The sequence below is a fragment of the Colobus angolensis genome, unplaced genomic scaffold, assembly GCF_000951035.1.
Source record: "Colobus angolensis palliatus isolate OR3802 unplaced genomic scaffold, Cang.pa_1.0 Scaffold14, whole genome shotgun sequence".
NCBI lineage: Eukaryota > Metazoa > Chordata > Mammalia > Primates > Cercopithecidae > Colobus > Colobus angolensis.
Genome location: NW_012114488.1, coordinates 17,421,313 through 17,443,283, shown reverse-complemented (window position 1 = coordinate 17,443,283; position 21,971 = coordinate 17,421,313). Strand labels below are relative to the sequence as shown.

At 41.2% G+C, this 21,971-nt stretch overlaps 1 protein-coding gene across 2 annotated transcripts in view; it reads left to right on the top strand.

The window, feature by feature from the left end:
• FYN (FYN proto-oncogene, Src family tyrosine kinase) overlaps window positions 1-21,971 on the top strand; it is a 195,262-nt gene that overhangs the window by 87,013 nt on the left and 86,278 nt on the right. The window contains exon 1 of one of the 2 annotated variants that reach the window (XM_011935023.1): window positions 10,353-10,444. The exons of the other annotated variant lie outside the window; for it this stretch is intronic. The gene's annotated coding sequence lies outside the window, so the exon portion shown is untranslated. Of the gene's footprint in view, window positions 1-10,352; window positions 10,445-21,971 lie in introns of those variants that run through there. 2 annotated transcript variants of the gene reach the window in all.

Sequence of the window (21,971 nt, the reverse complement as noted above, 5' to 3'; positions counted from 1 at the left end):
TCCACTAAATGTCAAGTCTCTGACCACTGACCCCACTACTTGAATTATTAGATTATAATCACAATCTCAGGGGAGAAAATGACAGAAGAAAGGCAACAGACTCCTGGAGTTTGTTGTGATAGACTTTACTGAACTACAAACCCTGAGCTATAAGAATTGAAACTCAAATAGGGAAAAGATTGTCCCATATTACTAATTAGAGGCCAAAACCCCACATCTTCCAACATTCTCAGTTAAGTGAAGGCTAGAGAAGATCAAGTTTTTTGATATCTTTCAGTAACTGAAGGATGGCACTGCAAAGCCAGCCCTCCTGTAATACAAATGAATTTTCTTACATTCCCTTCAGTGCTGTATCCTTCGGATTTTGACTTGATGTCAACCTCACTATTCACAGATCCCCTGAAATCCACCATTTAAAAAACTTTAGGTATGGGGTTGCCTTTGGAATTAGAACAGTGTTGTTGTGAGTGGCTTGGTTTCTTCTCTTTCCCCACCGTTTCCCTACAGTAATACACACTTAGAGCCCCCAAATCACTATCCTTTTATCCCATTCTGATTCAAAGCTTTTTTATTTCTTTAAGTGGATATCTCATGTTCATTTCAAAATGTCATTTAGCAGCTGTATTTCTGCTAAATAACCAGAAATTATAGTTGACTCCAGCCAAGTGGCTAAGTACCTAGATTTTGTTTCCAAGTATGGTGCTGAGCAGAAATGTTTTGGTTTTATCCTCAATATTAATAGTCGGACTGAGAGTGATGGATGGGCCTGGGGATGAGAAAAGGAAAGGAAATATAAAATATAGTGGCAGAGTATCATCTACTTCAGGGACTCTTGACCTGGAGTTTTTACCAGAATCACCTGAGAAGATATTAAAAATCTGGGTCCCCAGGCCCCACTGCCCCTCCATTCATTCAGAGTCCTGGAGAACAGGGCCCTGGTAAGTGTGTAGGAACCATCTGCTCTTACTCAATTGTATCCACTTATCAACACTTAGGGAGAACTTTATTGTGTATAAGTTACACCTCAATGAGTTTGTCCTGAAATTTCTTTGTACACATGGCATATAAATTTTTGAAAGTTTTGAGTTGCCCTACCATGAGGAATATGTTGACTGTCAAACGTTCTGGAGTCTGAAGACAAAGCTCACAGTTGAAACAATCATTCATTCCCTCAGTAAACATGTAAAGAACAGTGCTGGGCATTATTCCTAGTCTGGGAAAACAGAGATACATTGAGACACAGCATATACCTTGAAGGACTTTGTTTAATGAATAAGAACCGTATCCAACAATTACGCTGCAGTGTGAAAAGTATGAGTATATCTATAGAGCAAAAAGGGAGGAATCCCCGACAGCCACATACACGTACACGCGCACACACACATACATGCACATGTTCCCACTTCCACCCCACTGCCTTTTGAAGGTAGAAGAGATAGGCTCTGTTGTGAAAATTTTACAGCAAAGCCACAGCACATGATTCCTGAGGTGTAAGTAGACAAGGAAGTGAAAAGTATGCTGCCTGTTTTGCAAAGGAATAGCTCTCAGAATTTGATTCTAACATAAAAAAATAAAAAAATAAATGTTTTTACACCCTCATTAGTTTTAAGGGAATTTTAACAACCCCTGATGTTATTCAGTTTGCTTATCCTGATCTATCTAGTCCCAGCACAGGTCTCAGTGCTGGCACACAGTAGGTGCACAGCACAGCAGGTGTGTTGAATAGAAGTGATGCTCTCAGCAGTTTTTTCTCTCTTCTAACAAACCATTAGCCACAATTGTATCTTAGAGTACACACATGATTTTCAAGATAGCACCCAAGGGCCAGGCGCAGTGACCCAGTCCTGTAATCCCAGCACTTTAGGAGGCCGAGGTGGGCGGATCACGAGGTCAGGAGATCGAGACCATCCTGGCTAACATGGTGAAACTCCATCTCTACTAAAAATACAAAAAATTAGCCGGGCGTGGTGGTGTATGCCTGTAGTCCCAGCAACTTGGGAGGCTGAGGCAGGAGAATCGCTTGAACCTGGGAGGCAGAGGTTGCAGTGAGCTGAGATTGCACCACTGCACTCCAGTCTGGGTGACAGAGCGAGACTTCATCTAAAAAAAAAAAAAAGATAGTGCCCAAGTTACCTTTGTAAGTATTGCTTCCAAAATACCAAAAATCTTTGCCCTTGAAGGAGAGCACATTTAAGAAAATGTGAGTTGTTCTACTTGCATGATATGTTTTGATTTTTACATATTAAGGGAATTAACTCTTTCTAACCTGATTTTTACTCTCATTTTTCAATATACCCAAAGTTTTAGAAGAGCAGCCATGTCAAAAGATCAAATGATGATAGCATGACTTACTTTGTCATTTAAAGGTAGACACAGAAAACAGCATTGTATTTTCCTGGATACTGGGTGATCTTGTTGGATTTGGGGAGCAGAGGTTATTTGAGAGCAGCTGTTTATATTGCATTAAAAATATATTCGATGTTGGGGTGGCTACTTACCCAGGACCACTATATTCCCTATATATTTTTACAGCTTTATGTGTAAATTACGATCTTTAGTTACTTTGATATTGTAGGACACAACAGGAAAATTCCCAACTTGACCCTTTGACTGTGTTGTAATAAGAAAAGACATTTTATGATTTGACTGTGTCCTCACCCAAATCTCATCTTGAGTTGTAGTTTCCATAATCCACACATGTCATGGGAGGGACCTGGTGGGAAGTAATGGAATCCTAGGGGCGGTTACCCCCATGCTGCTGTTTTCATGATAGTAAGTGAGTTCTCACAAGATTTGATGGTTTTATAAGGGGCCTTTCACTCTTTGCTCGGCACTTCTCCTTCCTGCCATCATGTGAGGAAGGATGTGACTGCTTCCCCTTCTGCCATGGTTGTGAGTTTCCTGAGGCCTCCCCAGCCCTGCTTAACTGTGACTCAATTTAACCTCTGTCCTTCATAAATTATCCAGTCTCATGTATGTCTTTATTAGCAGCGTGAGAATGGACTAATGCAGACAGCAAGAACCGGTTTACATATAGCTTTGTTTAGAAGGCTGAATGATATTTCTAGAGGTGGCATGTGCATTGGAAATTTTTGTGGTTAATCTGCCTGCTTTCCAACCCTAAAAGCAGTGTACATTGCAGGCCCTGTTAAAATAGCCATTCTGACTGGGAGGAAAATACATGATGGTGTGGGAGGTGAGCTTGAGGTTAAATGGCAGGAAATGCAGGGCATTAACTTTGCTACTGGGCATGTGCTTGCATCTGAGCTCCATTGCTGACCAGCTGTGGGGTCTTGGGCAAGTCACCACCCTGCTGTGACTCAGCTTTCTCATGTCCAAAATGGTATTGTTTTGAGGATTAAAAGAGAAGAGATGTGGTGCTGACGTGATGCCTGACACACACAAGTGCTTACTCTGTGTCAAGTCTCTTCACTTTTCCCTTTTTACACATATATCAATCTTGTCATTCTCTTGTTTCAAAACTTTTCAAGGCTCCTGTTACTCCCCCAAGAAAGGCCTAAACACCTTAACCTGGCATCTGAGGCCTTTTATTATCTCTGTCCAACCCACCTCTTTACCATATCTAACTCTTTCACTTCGAATGTGATCCTGTAGCAAAGCCAAACCATCTCTATGCCCTTGGAGGGCTTTGAACACTCATTTGCTAACCTCTTGGGATGCCTTCCTGCTGTCGCTTAGAGCCTCAGTCTAATCTGCTGCAAAGATCTTTTTTTAAAATTTCTAGTCAGTCTCTGCTTATCCAGCAAGGCTCATCTTAAATGTCACTTCTTCCTAGTCCCTCAGGCTAGAAAATTCACCTCTATGTCCAACACTGTGTCTTTTTCATCATAGGTGCTTAAAAATAACTGAACTGTTGAATAAGTCTTAGAACGTATTCATAGATAACACACGCCAGAGAAATAGGTAAAGGTTCCTTTCAGGTGGGCATTTCTGTCAGGGGAAAGGCCTAGGTGGCTTAAACAACAGAATAGTATTTTCTCACAGTCTGGAGACTGAAAGTCCAAGATCATGGTGCAGGGAGGGTCAGGGTCTGGTGAGCCTCCCTCCTTGTCTTGCAGATGGCCACTGTCTCTGGTGTCCCCACGTGGCCTTTTCTCTCTGCAAGTTCCCCTGCTGTCTCTTCCTCTTCCCAAAAAAACACCAGCCCTATTGGATCAGTGCCCTACCTCTTTGAACTTATTTAACTTTCATCAACCTCCTTTAAGGCCCCCTTCTCCAAATACAGTTACGTTGGGAGTTAGGGCCTCAACACATGCATTTGAGGGGACACGATTCAGTCCACCACACATAGGTATAAAAATTCTTCTGATCCTCTGAGAGTGTGTGCACTCATGTGTGCGCACACCCTGTATGCGGGTGTCCTCTGTTACAAGCATTCCTTCCTGGCTTCATTCAGGAAACCCACAGGATAGCAAATGGCCTTGCTCCCCTGCGATGGCCCAGCTTGGCCTGTCTACTCTAACTGCCTCCGCATGATCCCAGCCCACAAAGACGCTGCTTCGGCCCCACCAAGAGGGCTCCAGACACATACTGTCTCACCCAGCGGTTCCATCACAGCCCCCTCTTTGCCTCCAGCTGCCAGCAAAGGGGAACAAGAGAGAATGAGCCACAGCAGGGAAGGGAAGGAATTCAGGAACTAGAACAGGAGGGTGACATTTTGTTTTTTAAAAGAGCAGTCTTTCCTTTTACTTCTGTTTAACGTGGGTTTTTTTTCCTCCACCTTTCTCCAGATTCCCAATTCCGAAAGCACTAAAGGAACCCCTTAGCTCTGTGAGTTAAGATAGTTGATAAGTGATGTGGGAGAATGCACTCTAATGAGGTCCTTGGTTAACCCACCCCTGACTTAACAGAGGGAGGCTGTTTGGTTACAAATAGTTTTTATTCTACTAAATCAGAGGCTTTTCACACTGTGTCATCTGCCTGCAAATTAGCTAGAGGCACAAACTTTGCATTATGCAAAGTACTTATTCTCACAATTAATATGCTGGAAAGTGTGGTTTCACACTTTTCTGCCAGCACAGGGGTTCTCACACAGGAGTGAACGAGATCACCTGGGGTGCTTTTACAAAATACCCAAGACTTGTCCTTCCTCCTCCCCACGCTGCCCCACAGCTGTGAGAGTGAGATGTGGGGTCCCAACCCCCCAGTAACCCCGGTATCACCACTTCTTATTACTTCCTCAGAGTCTTGTTATTAAATATTTCAAATCCCTTTTTTCTTTTTTCTCTTTTTTTTTTTTTTGCTTGACAAAATCCAGTGACCAATTTGCTTTTTTAACATTTTATTCATTTTATTGTGGAAAATTTCAAATGTATAGAAAGTAAACAGTGTAGCATACTGGACCCCATGCACCCTCACCCAGCTCCAACAGTGACCATCAACATTCTGCCATTCTTGCTTCACCTATAGCTGGATAACTGTTGTCATTATTTTTGACTAATTCAATTTTGTTTCATAGATAGCATAGCCTGAGCGCTGAAAATTGGTTATGCGTTTGTACTGCATATTGAATTGATTGTGTGCAAGACACTTCCCACACTTTATCGCACTTAATCTGCACAGCACCCGTAGGCATTGTTACCCACATTTTTAACAATGGAAACTGAAGCTCTAAGAAATCACACACCTGCCCATAGTCTCCCAAATAGTAAGTGCTCAAGCAAGAATTCACACTCAGAAGTGTTTGAAAAGCATGCTTTTCTCCCAAGCTACACTTCAGAAAAATAAAGTCCATGAAAAAAAATGTATAGTTAAAAGTGTTGTAGCATGAATAGATGCATAGCTATTTGATAAATCACATATGTTATAATAATGTTAAAAGCTGGATGGTAAGTATATGGATATTCAGTGTAAAATTATGAAAACTATGTTTGAAATTGTTCATAATAAAATGTTGGGAGGTTTCCAACAAAAGCAAACTTTGTCTTAACTATCAAGCACTGGACAAGACAAACAAGCTATTTTCAGATACCTATCCTGTTGATATCCGCTTCAAAGAGAGCTTTGAGACTTGGTTGAATTTTGACTTTAAAAATAGTAAACCAAATGGAAGCCAAAAAGTATCTGAGACAGGTTTCAATCAATTCAGAAGTTTTTTTTTGCTGAGGTTAAGGAACATGACCCATGACATAGCTTCAGGAGGTCCTGAGAACATGTACCCAGGGTAGCTGGGTTCCAGCTTGATTTTATACATTTTATGGAGACGGAAGTTACAGACAAAGGCATAAACCCACGTATGTAAGGTATACATTGGTTTGGCCAGCAAGGCTGGACATTTCGAAGGCAGTGTGTCTGTCCAAGGAGGGGGTGCAGGAGGGGCTGACTTCCAGGTCATAGGTAGATTTAAATATTTCCAGATTGACAATTGGTTCAAAGAATGAAGCTTTGCCTGAAGAGTTGAAATCAGCTTGAGGTAAGTGGGGTCAGGGGGCCTGGAAGATAAGATTCTTGTCATGTGTATGAAACCTCCAAGAAGCAGGCTTTGGAGAGCATAAATGTAAATGTCTCTTATCAAAGGTGTCAGAGCCACAGGAGAGACCTAGTAAGGGAAGGGGATTCTCACCTGTATCCAGCCATTTGAATGCAAGGATATTTTAGTTATCTGTGGTGGCAGGTGGCAGATATCCAGACATCAGAAAAATTATGCATGGACTTTTTGTTTGTTTGTTTTAGCTCAGCAGCTATCATTAGTATGTTTTATGTGTGGCCCAGGGAAGAAAAAAGGTTGGACACCCCTGCATGCAAACTTCCCCCACAAGAGACATCTTTGCAAGACCATTTCAAAATACATCAAGGAAATATATTTTAGGGTAAAATACTTTGATTTCCTTTTAGGGCCTGTTATCTGTCATGTGATGTTATGCTAGTGTCAGGTTGGAGTTAGTATCACATTGCTGTAAGAGCCTGTTCTGTCAGCCTTCGGGTCTCTGTTTTCATGTTCATGCCAGCCAGTTGTGCCTGAACTCCAAAGGGAGGAGGGTATAGTGAGGCAGATCTGACCCCCACCTTCCCTTCATGGCCTGAACTAGTTTTCCAGGTTTATTTGAATCCCCATGGTCAAGAGGAGGGTCCACTTAGTCACTTGGGGGGGCTTAGAATTTTATTGTGGTTTACAATAAAAGAGGGATTACTTAGAGGTGTAAGTAATCAACATTAACTGGTGAGGTCTTAGAGAACTCAGAAAACCAGATTCAGAAGCAAAGCCTCTCCCAGGGTGGCCCCCAGCTGTGGCCAACAACTCGGGAAGCTTCCTCACCGCTGCTGCTCGTAGAAAGCCAGAGCCAGACAAAATGAACAAGTGATTTTTTTCCAGTTCAGGCCACTTAGGTAGGATTCCATGATGATTTCTTTTTACCATTTACCCAAAGGAACATTTTGCATACATACAGCCTACGTGTTGAAGCTGTTCCTTCTCACGGAAGGGCATAACCAATTTCTTCACATAAAAAACATCGAACCACCCACACTCCTCCATGATGTAATGCAGGTCCTGCTTTGATGGTGCGCTGACCAGGGATGCTCAGCAGTCTCAGCACTGGGAGTGGTGATTGGAGGCAGATAGCCTGTCCAGGGGATTCTTGAGAGCATTTTTTTTGTGAAAGGTATAAGGAGACCCTGGGCAAGCAGCTAGCAGCCCCCTTTTGCAACCCTGCAGAGTCCCAGAGGTCCCAGCAGCCACCGTTCTTCCTCTTAAGCTTGGCTGCCATGGCTGCATCCACTCCACCCTTCAGTGCTTGAAGCCACGTGGTTGTCGCCCTGGAAGGCTCTGCCCTTCTGGTTTTAGACTGCTGTGGAGGAGGGAGCCACTTGGAGATACAAAGCCCACCTCTCCAGAATCTTCCAGGGTCCCCACAAATTATAAAACTATGGTCACACCAGGAAACCAAGGCATTTTCAATAACAACCTTTCCTACTGATTTTCAGCTTCATCTTCCAGAATTCCAGTGCACTGCCATTCATACCATTCATTAACTATTCTTTCGCTAGACCACGAGCAGGTATAAAGCCACAAAGAGGAATCCATCTCATGAGTTAACTACTCCATCAGCTTCCTTCACCCTGAAATCTTTTGGCAGTACAGGCTAGAAGGAAGAGCAGGCTTTGCAGTCAGACCGGGGAATGAATCCCAACGTCATCATTACTGGCTGCAAGATTTTGGGAAAGTGGCTTAACTGCTTTCAGTCCAGCTCACAGGATTAATGTCAGGTTTGAACTCAGATAAAGTATGTGAAGGCTCCCTGCCAAGTCTCTGGCTTGTAACAAGTGCCACCAAGTGCTGGTGTCCTTTTTCTGTTTTATGTAAGTTGAGTTGTAGATATCTGCTGTCAGGCCCTGTCCGTGCCACTGGCTGGTGATGTGAACACACCTTGTGTCTTTGCATCTCTGCACCCCAGTTTCATCATCTGACAGTGAATTGCCTGTTCTTCAAGATGTGGAGTTTTTTAAATTATATGATTTAGTTGCACCTTAGGGGATCCCTCTGACTATGGAGGCACAGTAAGGTCCTGAGCGTAGGTGGTCAGCAGCCCAGAACGGGAGAAGGCCAGGGGCAGACTGGAGAATGGGACTAGTGAGATTCAGATAGGAAGAGCAGGGGCGAAATGGTCAAAGTGAGACTGGAATCAAAAGGTTGGCATAGTTTATTGGCATGCAGTAAACTATGATTGCACTTAAGCTTTTAAAAACCAAAAGCGATTTAGTTACCCCACAGTGAGGAACATGGGTGCCTATGTCTCCAGTCACTTCTCCGTAGTTAACCTATTTGCAGCCTGGGCTCCATGCAGCTCCCAGCTTGGGGAGGGGAGGCCCATAGACTTCTTTGTGTGAGGAGCGCAGTGCAGCATTCCTGCCCACACACGCCACTGCCACCTTTCTCCTGAGAATGAGTTCCGTTATTATTTCATGTGACCTCACAGCCAGGAGAGCTGGATTGCTGTTTTGCATAACACACATGAAATTTGTTGTTAGACGTGCTATTGAGCCTTGCCTGTGGATCTTCTGTCCTCCTTGTTGGTGCCTGCCTGCTGTAGCCATCCAGGCACTTAGGACGCTTATCTTTTTCTCTACAGCTGCAAGGAGCCCAGTAGTTGGGTTTCCTTAAATGCAAGCAGATGGAAGTGAGCAGGAGTGTGGAGGCAATTAGAGGATTTCCTCCTCCAAGCAGCGCGGGTTTGCTCTCTCTTTGGGTGTGTGGCTGTTCTTGCTCATTTTAATTTTCCATTTGGGTTTTGTCAGGCTGTCAGCTTTTTTTCCTGACTATATTATGCTGCTGGTTGCAGGAGTTTGCAAAATGGGGTGATTTGGTTGCTTATTGTTTGGAATCAAACTTTTCACAGTAAGGTATGGGTGATGCATGTCATAATGATGATGACACTTCGTATTTGTAAAATATTCTGCAACTTAAAGAATGTTTTCACATACACCACTGTCTCGTTTGGTCTGGACAGAGGCCCAGAAAAAAAAATGAAGGCTCTACTCAGTCTGCTAGTGTCAAAGTTTTCCCTTATCTTTTTACGCCATCTCTAGTCAAACCACAGCGGAGAGAGTAATCAAATGAAAACTGAAGCCTTCTGCTTTAATCCTTGTCTCCTTCTCCTTTCAGTCAGTTAAATATTTTTCAAACACTTTCTGAATGCACTGTTAGATTCTCTGGCGACAGTTAAATAATCGTAGCAGATAATCATTGCCGTTGGGGAGCTTTCAATGTAGGTGGGGAAACAAGACATACAACAATGAGTTTACGCAACAGTGCCTGGCACACAGAAGGCACTAAGGAACTAGGTGCTGAATGAGCGGGTGAGTAAATGAATGTAAAACATAGCCCACCAAAGTCCCGAAGGGCAGGAATCCTTAGGGGGGAACCAAAAGATCCACAGTCCTTGATGAGAATGGGCACTGAGGGTGCAGCACCCTCCGAGTGCCTGTGGGTGCCTGGGAGTGAGCAGGCGAGAGGACCCAGCACCCTTGTGGACAGCCTCCGTTCAGTTAGCACCATTCCATGAGGGCTGAAGTAAAGAGGAAGCCATTTGTCTATGAGCTGAGAAGAGTGAGCAGGAAAAATGCCATTCTTTGCTCTTAAAGATGAGACAAGTATAAAGAGAGAGGCAGACAGGTAGACCAGAAGGAAGAGATTGCTCACAAAATTACTGTCAGAAAAAGTGCCAGTGAAATCACTCCACCTTCAAAGATCTATGTCCTGGTTTTGAGAACCTACTATATTGTAGACCTGTGCCAGAAGTCAGAAGAAGGCAATGGGGAGATTCTTGGCCCTAACCCTTACGAGACGCTGCCATGCACAGGAAACAGTTAAATAACTTGACTGTCTCACCTGCAAATGATCAAGTGTTGGGTATAAGCCAAGGAGCTGAGTGAGGGGAAGACCAGTGCAGGCCTGAGGAGCTGAGAAGGGAGGCTTATGTGAAGGGTAAGATGCACATGGGCCTGGCCAGTGGACAAGATGTGGGAACTGCATGGACAGTTATGTGGAGGTGCATTCCATCCCAGCTGGAGAGTGTGTGAGGGGCAGTGGGAGATTGGTGGAAAAGATATAGGCCACTGGTGTTGAAGGCTGGGAGGCCACGCTTCAGAGAGGAGAAAGTTGCTAATCAGAGAAGCGACATTCTGAAGGTGGTAAGTGGAACTTTGTTCATGCCCAGAATTTTCATTCCCGTCCTACTGTCCTAAATGCTGGGCTGCCGTCTGCACTGTCCCCCACTGATGATCTGAGAGTAAGCCAAAGGAAGGAAGCGTCTTCTTGGGACAGCACTGAGCGTTTTCAGTGTCTCGGGGCACTGAGCCATGCCCCAGGGCAAATGCCCAGGGGAGAACAGGAGTTCAGGAGAAAAGGTCGTTCTCCAGTCTAACGGTCAGCAGGACACTTGGCTTTTGTTGGGTGTTTTCATTGCCATGAAACTGTACTTAGTTTGTGAATGTTTTGGTGACCACCAAAAATGTGTATGATGTGAATTCTAGGCATTTTCATTATGGCGGATTTTTAAAAATAATGTCCATATTAATATACACCCCTTGTGTAAAGTCCTTAAAGATACAGAACGCACAGAACAAAGCAAAAGTCACCTATTATCCCGTCACACAGAGATAGTCACACACATTGTTAGTATTTTGTTGAATGTCCTTTCCCGGTGCAAATTTAGGAATTTTTTTAAAAATGGTTTCAAATTGGACTTAATGTTTTGTATCCTGCTTGTTTTAACTTAGCAATGCACCATGAATATTTTTTCGTCACTAAATTTATGTTGCAATATGATTTTAGTGCTATGTACTATTCCATTATAGGTATGTACTCTGTTTAATCAATCAAATAGAAAATCAGTCTACTATCTTTGCTTATTTTGGTGTTTCCAGTGAGTTAGGCTTTTAACATATTTTTTAAAAACAACATCAGAATCTAGCATTTTCAGGTAACCATGTTTTTATTGAGTAAACTGCCCAGTAAGATCCAAGTGAATATAGAACATTCTCTACCCTTTTATCTCATTTTTATTGCCACTTCATTAAAAATGGTAATAAGTCGACCCCTCTGTGGAAAAAAGAAATAGTACATGCCATAGTTTCCTTCTCTAAGACTGTTGAAAACATGAGCTGACCAGGCCCCCATGCCGATGGTCATACCTGAATACAGCGTAAGAGTGTAGGGAACTCAATTGGATCAAGAAGTTCTTAGAACTTAAAAGACATCCTGTGTTTGGTTGTAGTGAAATTTCAACAGAAGTAACTCTACCTATTATCTTCATGGAAATGAAGAACCAAGCATTCAAGAGCTTTCTTAAGAGCTTTGCCTACCTCTTGACCAACGTCTTCCTTCATAGCATCCATCTCCTTCCTGATGTGGGATGCCATTTTGGAGGGCCGCTTCCTGCTGACTTTATTATAAGCTGTGTAGAAGAGAAGGTGTCAGCCATATTTTTCCTTTGAGGCAGAGTTTGATTTGCAGAGGCCGGGACTTCCTGCTTATGTGTCTTTCCAGTAAATAAGTGTGATTCACCACAGTTAAAAGTAACCCCATCTATAACACCTCATTTTTTTTTTGAAGTGAAAATTTTCAGTGGGAATAGAATAGAGAGGAATCCTGTAGGTCTTCCATGAAATTATACTCCCTGCCTCTCAGAGTTTTACAATATAATTAGGTTACTTGTTTTTCTTAAATTTTTTTTATTGTGCTGTGCTTATCTGGATGAGGTGCCTGTTGAAGAGCAGGAGGTGAAGGTCAAGAAATATAAGCACAGTGCTCAATTTTTTTTAATTACTTTGTCTTACTGTTGCTCATGGATAGAAATACAGTTTTTCATATTAAACTAATACTTAGCCATTTGCTGAAACCTCTTATCAATTCTAATAATTTATCTGTATTTCTCTTAGGTTTTCTGTGTAACAAACATACCATCTATAAATAATTATAAATTTTAGTTCTTTTTCAATCTTTTATCTTTTATGTATTTATTTTTTCTTTTCCTACCACTCTGGCTAGGACCTGCCGGAAATAGCACAGGGGATAGGAAATAGGGATAGCATAGATTCTTAGCTTGTTCCTGATTTTAAAGGGAAGGCTGTTAGCATTTCACCATTGAGTATGGTGCTTACTGCTGGATTTTGGTAAATACTTTCTATTAGATTATGAAAGTTCCCTTCTGACCCTAGTTTGCTAAAAGTTTCTATTTTAAAAAATTATAAATGTGCTAATTACTACTGAATGCCCTTTCTGTATCTATTGATAAGATCATTGGGGTTTTCTCTTTTAATCTGATAGTACAGGAATTGTTGTCATACACTTTTTAAATTTAAATTGTCCTTGCATTATTAGCAAAAATCCACATTAGTCGTGATATATTTTATGCATTGTTGGGTTCTCTTTGCTGATGTTTTATTTAGGATTTTTACATTTGTATTTATATCTGCGAGTGGTCCATACTTTTCCTTTTTCCTGCCTCTTGGATTTGGTTCTGAGATTGTCCTAGTGCTTTTCCATTTTCTATCTCCTGCATTTTGTTTTGTTTTGTTTTGGCTTTTCGCTTTGATCTAAAACACAGATTTTTTTTTTTTTCATTTTTTTTTCTCTAAAACCATCTGAACCTAGTGTTTATTGGTTTTTGAATTCTTTGGGGTGGAGGGATGAGTAGCTTTTTAACTAATAATCAAGTTTTTAAATGGTTATTAGACTATTCAGGTTCCTCTCTTGTTAGAATAATAATTTGAATTTTTCTGTGATATTCTTTATTTCATTGAAATTTTCAAACTTAATGGCACATATTTCTTCATAGTAGTGTGCTGTTATTTAATCCTTGCTGAATCTGTAGTTATGTTCTCTCATTCATTCCTAATGTTATTATTTGTACCATCTCTGTGTTTTTCTTGATCAGATTTGATTTGTCTGTTATTAGTCTTTCCAAACAAATAGCTTTTCCTTTGTTCATCTTCTCTAGTGTATCTTTGTTTTCTGATTTTAATTTCTACTCTTTATTATTTTCTTCTGCTTTCTTTGAATATACTCTTATTTACTTTCTGACTTCCTGAGTTGCATACTTATTCATTAATTCTCAGTCCTTTTTTTCTTTCTAGGACAAGATGTAAATATTTTATTCTAAATAAAACTGTAGTGGAATCTGATACATTCTAATATGGAGTATTTTTATCATCACTCAGTTATAAGAATGTTGTAATTACCATAATTATTTCTTCTTTGATTCATGAGTTTTATTAGCAGCATCATTTTAAATTCCCAAATGAATGAGAGTCTTCAGTAATCATTTGGTTATGGATTTCTAACTTTAAAAATCTATTGTGGTCTGGGAATGTTGTTTGTATGATACTATTTCCACAAAATGCATTGAGACTTGGTTTGTGGCCTAGTACACGGTCAATTCTTTTAAAATATTCCATGAATTTCTTTAGTGCTTATTCTCTGATGGGGGCCGTGGGGACAGAGTTCTAAATATGCCCATTAGATTAAACCTCTTCCTTTCGTTGCTCACATCTTCTATATCCGTATTAATCTGTCAGTCTCTTCAAGAGAGGTGTTATTAAAATCTCTCACTGTATGTGTCACTTTGCCCTTAAAATTCTGATGACTTGCTTTATAAATGGTTATAACCATTTTCCAAAAAGAATATTAAAGAACTTTCCCGCTGGGCGCGGTGGCTCAAGCCTGTAATCCCAGCATTTTGGGAGGCCGAGACGGGCGGATCACGAGGTCAGGAGGTCGAGACCATCCTGGCGAACACGGTGAAACCCCGTCTCTACTAAAAAAAAATACAAAAAATTAGCCGGGCGAGGTGGCGGGCGCCTGTAGTCCCAGCTACTCGGGAGGCTGAGGCAGGAGAATGGCGGGAACCCGGGAGGCGGAGCTTGTAGTGAGCCGAGATCGCGCCACTGAACTCCAGCCTGGGCGACAGAGCGAGACTCCATCTCAAAAAAAAAAAAAAAAAAAGAACTTTCCATTGGCATTATCCGCTTTCCCTCAAAATATGGATTTTTTTTTTATTTTGGCTTCTAAGCAACCATGAATCCAGTTTCTCAGAAACCCTTGTCTCAAGGCATTTGTTTCCTGATTACCTTGTTAGTGTCCACACTATGGGCTATTTTAGAAAAACAAAAAAAGTAGCAAAATCATGTCGCTATGATTTTCCTATGCTTGAAGGAGCCTTAAAAGCTCATCTAGTCCAGCCAGTATTTGTTCATACAAATTCTGCCAAGAAATCTCTATTGTCAAGGTATTCTTGATCATCTTTAGGACATTCTCATTATTAGAAACAAATCCTAAGAAGAAATTCTGCCATGTAACAACCCATCCATTGTTTAAAAGAAAGCTTACATTTTCTTGTCTAAGCACAACAATTTCCAGTGTTTGTATTAGTTTTTCTCAACAGAATTTCAGGTCCTTTTAACATCATATTACTGCTAACACGTTCTAAATTCTGTGTAGTCATGCTTTGAGAGACTATCAGATTATATACACACATACACACATACTCGGCGGGGGTGTGTTTGTGTGTTTGTGTTTAGGAATGTTTTAGTGGGCTCCTATTAAGGAAGCCTTTCAGGAAGCCACTCTATACTGAGGCCAAAACCGACTGAACCCATCATACGATTTCTCTCCCTCAAGGACAGCAAATGAGAATGAGCGACTGTGACCCTTGCTTGTTGTTTATAAGCATGTACACCAGGATCTGTGTGATCCTTTTCCTGAAGATAAACAGCATACTGCTCAAGGAAGGACAACAACGCATAGCAACAAATTTCCTGTTTTTTAGAGAAAGATCCAACTTGGTTTAGAAATTGTGCTGGCTTTCTTTCCATGTTTCTGATAGAGAATAAGGAGAAACTTGCTTCTCATTTGCCGGCATGAGCTAAGTGTTATGTCTGAAAGTTCCAGAGATCATAGTTTATACACTGAGGAAAGGTAGTAAAAGGTCTGCAAAGACCTCCTTCCCCGTGGGAGAGGTGCCCTACTGAGCATGCAGGGAGTTGGCTGTGGGTCATGGGCACAGTACCCTTCACCCAGTGATTCTTTCCAACCTCAAAAAGCAAACCCCAACTTGGGGCCCAGAACTATTCATACAGTGGAAGAGTTCCACGTTCAGACAGACGATAAAAGAAATATCTTCATATTGCCTAGCATTGTATTTGATAAGGAATAGAGGAACAGTATTGTCCTTCTAACCAGGCTCTGTCTCTTAGTGCCTAAAATTTTATTATCATTGCATTTTTAAAAATCAAAGTTCAATCTTACTAGAATGGATAAGTGTAGCTTCTAGTTTGATGAGTCCTTAATTGTTTCTTCCTACTGACCTCCCTAGCTCAGTCTAGCTAAGGGGAGGGCCTCCATTATGACCAGCAAAACTTCTCTCTGGTTAAGCTGAGCTTGGTTTGTTACCCAACTTTACCCAACATGTTTATATCAAAAGCACCTATGTTTCTCAGTGTTACTGGAATCCCAACTTAAGTGAGGCTGGAGCTAATGGTGTATTTCAGTAAATACCGCATTAGATCACACTTTTAAGCAGCTATGTCAAACTATTGACTTAAATTGAAATTACTTTCGGCTAACACTTCCCCCTAAATTGTTTTTACATGTGCTGCTGCTAAACCACATGTCCACTGTCCTGTACTTAGGCAACCTTTTTTGTGGTTCAGGCCCTCACATTTTTCCTTACGAATTTTATCATGTCAGTTGTGGCCTATTACTCCAGCCTACCAAGATATTTTTATAACTTGAGATTGTCACTCCTGTTCTTTCAGAAGTCTGCTCCATCTGAATATTTCACCATACAAATTGTCAATATCTTCATCTAAGATGTTGACAAGTTGTTGAAGAGCTCAGAGCCCCATTTTAGGCCTCCTGAGGCCACCTTCTAGGTGAACCTTAGCTCACCAATCAGCCCCACTTAAATATTATAATTCACTTCATTGTTCTAGTATCTAGCCCACATTTTCCTGTCTTATTCCCAAAGGTATTATGAGAGGCCTTTTGGGATAATGCATTGCTGAAGTCCGTAAAGAACCACACTTCTCAGACCCCTGTCAAAATAGAAAGTGGCATGAATATTCCTCCTATGAAAGCATCCTGTCTGGAGGATCAGACCAAATGCTAAAACACTTTAGTAGGTTTACCTAAGTATAGCTTGTTTTTCGTGTATCATGCCTTGACACTTCTTCTGCAAGACCAGTTTTTTCTTTAAGACTGATTGATATTGAGATTTCAATATATATAGAAATGGGACTAAATTTTATCCGAAGCTATTTTTGCCTCTATTTGGGGGACCTTCAAGTTAATTTCCCCCACGTACACTAAACTGCCAAATACCAGAATGTGGAAACTTGAATATTAGAGATAAACGAAGTGCCCAGTTCCATTCCACCAGTTCACAGCCCTGTCTATCCCTCCAACATCCCTCCATCCCACCCTCACCACCACCCTCCTAAAGCAAGATTACTAACACTGACCTGGAGTGCTAAAACTTCTTCCTAGCATCTTTCAGGTGCTTTTGTGGCAGAGCCATTCTGTGTGGAGCTGCCAGACCAAGTCACTCTTGCTTAGAACTCTTCAGAGCCTCCCCTCTGAGCTCCAAATTCAGTCCAGTCCTCTCTTGGCTGCCTGTCTGATCAGAGGAGCCACTGCCTGCCCACTCAGACCCTATTCCACCCAGTGGGCTCGTCACTCTTCCCTAAATGTCTTCCATGCCTCCTTGATGCCCATCTTTGCCCTGGCTTTTCCTGTGGCCAGGAATGTCTCACCCCAGCTCTAGATTTAGAAATCTTGCTCCTTTCTCAAACAACAATATGTCTCTCCTCAATGGAACCTTGACTGATCTCTCCATTGGAAGTGACTTCTTTTTCCACTAAGCTCCTGTTAGCACCTTACACCTTCCAACTGACAATTGTCTTGTGTAGAATTATTTGTACACTTGTTTTATCAAAAGCTGCTCCAGTGGGCTGATAGCTTATTCATCTTTTTAATTCACCAAGGGCTGGGCGTCTAGTAGATAGGATGTGTTTGTTGGATGGGTCATGGGTAGATGGATAGATGGAGGAATGGATGGAGTTGAGGTTTAAGAGAGGATAAATAACTTGCCAAAATCACAAAGTTGGACTAATAGAATTAATAATAGACTCAGTTCCCAAATTCAGTATTAACTTATTTGTCTAGCACCACTCCACATTCTCTTCCATGGTTTCGTTTGGATCTTTTGGTAGAAGTCTTAGTAATAAACATCCAGTTTTATAAAATAAAGTCTTACGTTTGTTTATATTATAAATTTATTACTCCTTGATTTACATGCTTAGGAATATAAATCTGTGAAAATACATGGCAGGATTTTCCTACCACATGCTTCAAGCTTAAAAAATATTTGAAGCTAAGCATGGTGGCTCATGCCTGTAATCCTAGCACTTTGAGAGGCTGAGGCAAGAGGATTGCTTGAGCCCAGGAGTTCAACACCAGCCTGGGCAACATAGTGAGACCTTGTTTCTACAAAAAAAAAAAAAAAATCATTTTGCATATGGTGGTGCACAGCTGTAGTCCCAAGTACTGGGAGGCATAGGTAGAAGGATAGCTTGAGCCCAGGAGGTTGAGGCTGCAGGGAGCTGTGATTGTGCCACTCCACTCCAGCCTAAATGACAGAGCAAGATGCTGTCTCAAGAAAAAAGAAAGAAAGAATTTGAACGGAAACACTGCCACTTCTGAACATCTGTCCTATATGATTTAAAATATCTGTGAATACCTTGAATATGCTGATATTTTCCACTCTAAAACTCAGAATTATCTTAGTAGTATGCTGTAGTTATACTGTGTCAGCAGTTTTTCGGGGTTTTGTTGTTTTTGTTGTTAGTTGTTTGTTGTTTTTGTGAGACATGGGCTAGGGATCTGATGTTAAAAATAGAGATTAAGCCCCAGGACAAAATGGCCACCCTACCTAGAGACAGCAGTTCTGGCGTTCTCAGGCCACAGTGTAACATAAACATGATGTTGTCAACCTGAGCCAGGGCTGATTTGCCTCATTTGAATCTGAAAAGGAGCCCACATCCTTCCTGTTGCTACACAAAGATGCTGAAAAGAATTCACAGAGAAAACAAATGGACTAATACGTGTTATGTTTCCCAGAAGTCCTGTCTCCAGTGCCCCCAAAATAGTAAAATAGTTGGGAGTGAGGTTGAGCAAGAAAAGAATAAAGGAATAAAAGTATGCAATGCCAAGGAAAGGCCAATAGAAACTACTCTTTTTACTTTGCTTCTCTTAGCGTTTTTTTTTCCAGTGTGACTCTGTAGATAATGGCAAAGAGAAATGCAGGGTCATTTTTTCCATTTTCAAGTAGAACTTATTTTGCACAATAGATCCACTGAGGCTTGCACCCATTCATGGTTTCAACTCCGATCTCTCCAATCTCAACAAAAGTGAAGGTGGCCAATGTGTCCTTTTGTTGTTCTGTGACTTTGCTGCCCCTTTCTTGCTTTTTAAAATAAATTCCTTAGAAGCATGGAATGGCGGGAACACATGCCCTTTGTTTCAGCAATTCAGTCACAATTTCCCGACTTGCCTTCAGTGTTAGTAAAAAAAAAAAAACAAAACAATGACATGAATTATACTGGCATGAATCTAGGTGGTCTGGCCAACAAAGAAAGGAAAGGAGGGAAGAAAATGAGGAAAGGAAGAGAGAGGAAGAGCCTGCATCCCTAAAATTTCTTTTCTCAACGAATATTTATTTGGTTACCTCTAGTACAGGCATTTTTGGTCATTGCATTAATTTGTTCTCTCACATTGTTATAAAGAAATACCTAAGACTGAATAATTTATAAAGAAAAGAGGTATAATTGGCTCATGGTTCTTCAGGTTGTACAGGAAGTATAGTGGCTTCTGCTTCCAGGGAGGCCTCCGAAAGCTTCCAATTATGGTAGAAGGCAAAGGGGAAGTGAGGCATCTCACATGGTGAGAGCAGGAGGAAGAGAGGCCTGGGAGAAAGGTGCTACCCACTTTTAAACAACCAGATCTCTCAAGAACTCACTGTCATGAGGACAGTACCAAGGAGGGTAGTGCTCAACCATTCATGAGAAACTATCCCCATGACCCAATCACCTCCCACTAGGCCTCACCTCCAGCGTTGGGGATTACAACTCGACATGAGATTTGGACGGAGACACACATGCAAACTGTATCGGTTATGTTGCAGAAAGTCAGAATGGAAGGAATCTAGAGCCAAATACATAAAGGCAGGAGCTGCTTCAAAATGGACATATACATTTAGTAGCAGTTGCACATGCTGTCACTCTTGGATCAGAAGTTAAAGATGTCAGATTTAAACTGGATGTAACAGGGCAATTCTACAGATGTGGGGATGCAAATTATGGGATTTTTTTTTCTCCAGGAGAAGTCATGCAGTCTTCCTAGAGGTCTTCATTATAAGCACATTTTCCATCATGTGGGTCATTTATCCCTGTCATTTCTTAATTCCGTATTTGTTTCCACACACAGATTTTGAACATATGTTTATTTAAAATATTTATGGGGTATGAATGCTATTTATCTAGTGTTGTGCTGAAAGTTTTACCCTATTAATTATAATTGTGTTATCTACATTTAAGTTTTTTACCTTTTAAGGAAAGAAAAAGGAGAAACTCTACAATCATGTAAAAAGCATATAATTTGCCCTGGAGATGCAGATAACTTCTAGCAGATAATCGCATGCTTTGAACATGAAAAGTAATAGGGTAGAACCTGAACTAAAAGAGGACCAGGTTCTGTTCTCCCTCCCTCGGGGGAGGATATGTTAGAATATTTTGTGTTCATGTTTTAATAAGCTTTCGTTGGATTATTAGGGTGCACTTAAGTTTTTCCATTTTAGAAGTATTCAGTTGGTGCAAAAGTAATTACCAGTTACTAATATAATCTTGTCAAGTAAAACCCACTCGTTGGGGTACACAGAACAAGCACCCTCTTTTCCGTAGGGCAGCTCAGTCCATGTATCATAAACATGGTTATCATTGCCATTCAATTTTAGTTGTTGCTCCAGAAGAGACTTAAAAGCACATCACATGTGAGAGATCAGCAGGCAATATTTGGGGCTGTGAATATTGAGCAAATATTAAGACTTTTTTAAAGTTCACCTTCACTCATGATTTACCTGCCCTAAGGAATTTGCAACAGATTCAAAATGTCAGCACTAGAAAAAGTGTCTGAGATGATCTAGATTAACCATTATAGTGGCTGAGGCCCAGGAAGAGTGAGTAGTTTACCTAAGGTAACCAGCAGGTCAGAGTACAATGCATGTTTCTGTTCAGTCATTTTATTCACCTCCTAGGAAACATATTGCAGTGCAGGTGGTTCGCCACTTTTGATCAAATGCACCAAATCTTTAACTTAGATTAATCTTTTCAATTACTGAGTATCTATACCAGTCCTTTCCCACAGACATAGTACAAACTATAAATGCAGGCAACATAGGTAATTAGTTTTAAATTACCAAGTAGACACATTTAAAAAGCAAACTCACGTGAAAGTAATGTTAATATCTTTTAATTTAAGACAACGTGTGTAAAATCATTTCAACATGTAATCATATCTTAAAATGTATTAAACATTTTACATTCTTTTTTCTTTTTCTTTTCTTTTTTTTTTTTTTTTTTTGAGACGGAGTCTCGCTCTGTCACCCAGGCTGGAGTGCAGTGGCGCAATCTCAGCTCACTGCAAGCTCCGCCTCCCGGGTTTACGCCCTTCTCCTGCCTCAGCCTCCTGAGTAGCTGGGACTACAGGCGCCCGCCATCTCGCCCGGCTAGTTTTTTTTTTTGTATTTTTTAATAGAGACGGGGTTTCACCGTGTAGACCAGGATGGTCTCGATCTCCTGACCTCGTGATCCACCCGTCTCAGCCTCCCAAAGTGCTGGGATTACAGGCTTGAGCCACCGCGCCCGACCACATTCTTTTTTCATACTAAGTCTTTGAAACCTGGTTATATGCTTTACACTTACATTACATCTCATCTTGAACCAGCCACATGCAGTTAGTGCTTGCTTACCCTATTAGCACAGGTCTATATGGATGAACAGGTCCAAGCTATATACCAAACCACAGGCCCCTAACCCTTGAGATCGAAAATGTCTCTGAGTACTAGTTCCCATTTCTTTGAATTTTTGCTCTTGGTACGTACGCCATGCTTGTCTCCTGAAAACCCAGAGAGGTGAGCAATCATGAACTGCTATAAAATGAGTGTGTCTGTTGAAAACATGGTCCAGCTCCTGCTAAGATAGCATTATTCTGTGATATAATATTCCTGTCTTCATCTCATTCCATGAAGTTCTACATTTCCTTAATGTCAAAAGTTCCCTTACCAGCTGCAGCCATTTCCTGTGGATAATGTTCTAAATGGCTTTTATTTATGAGATGTCTTGTGCTATAACTGCTATCAGAATGAATATGTATTCCAAAGCCTATACCCCAAGTCAGT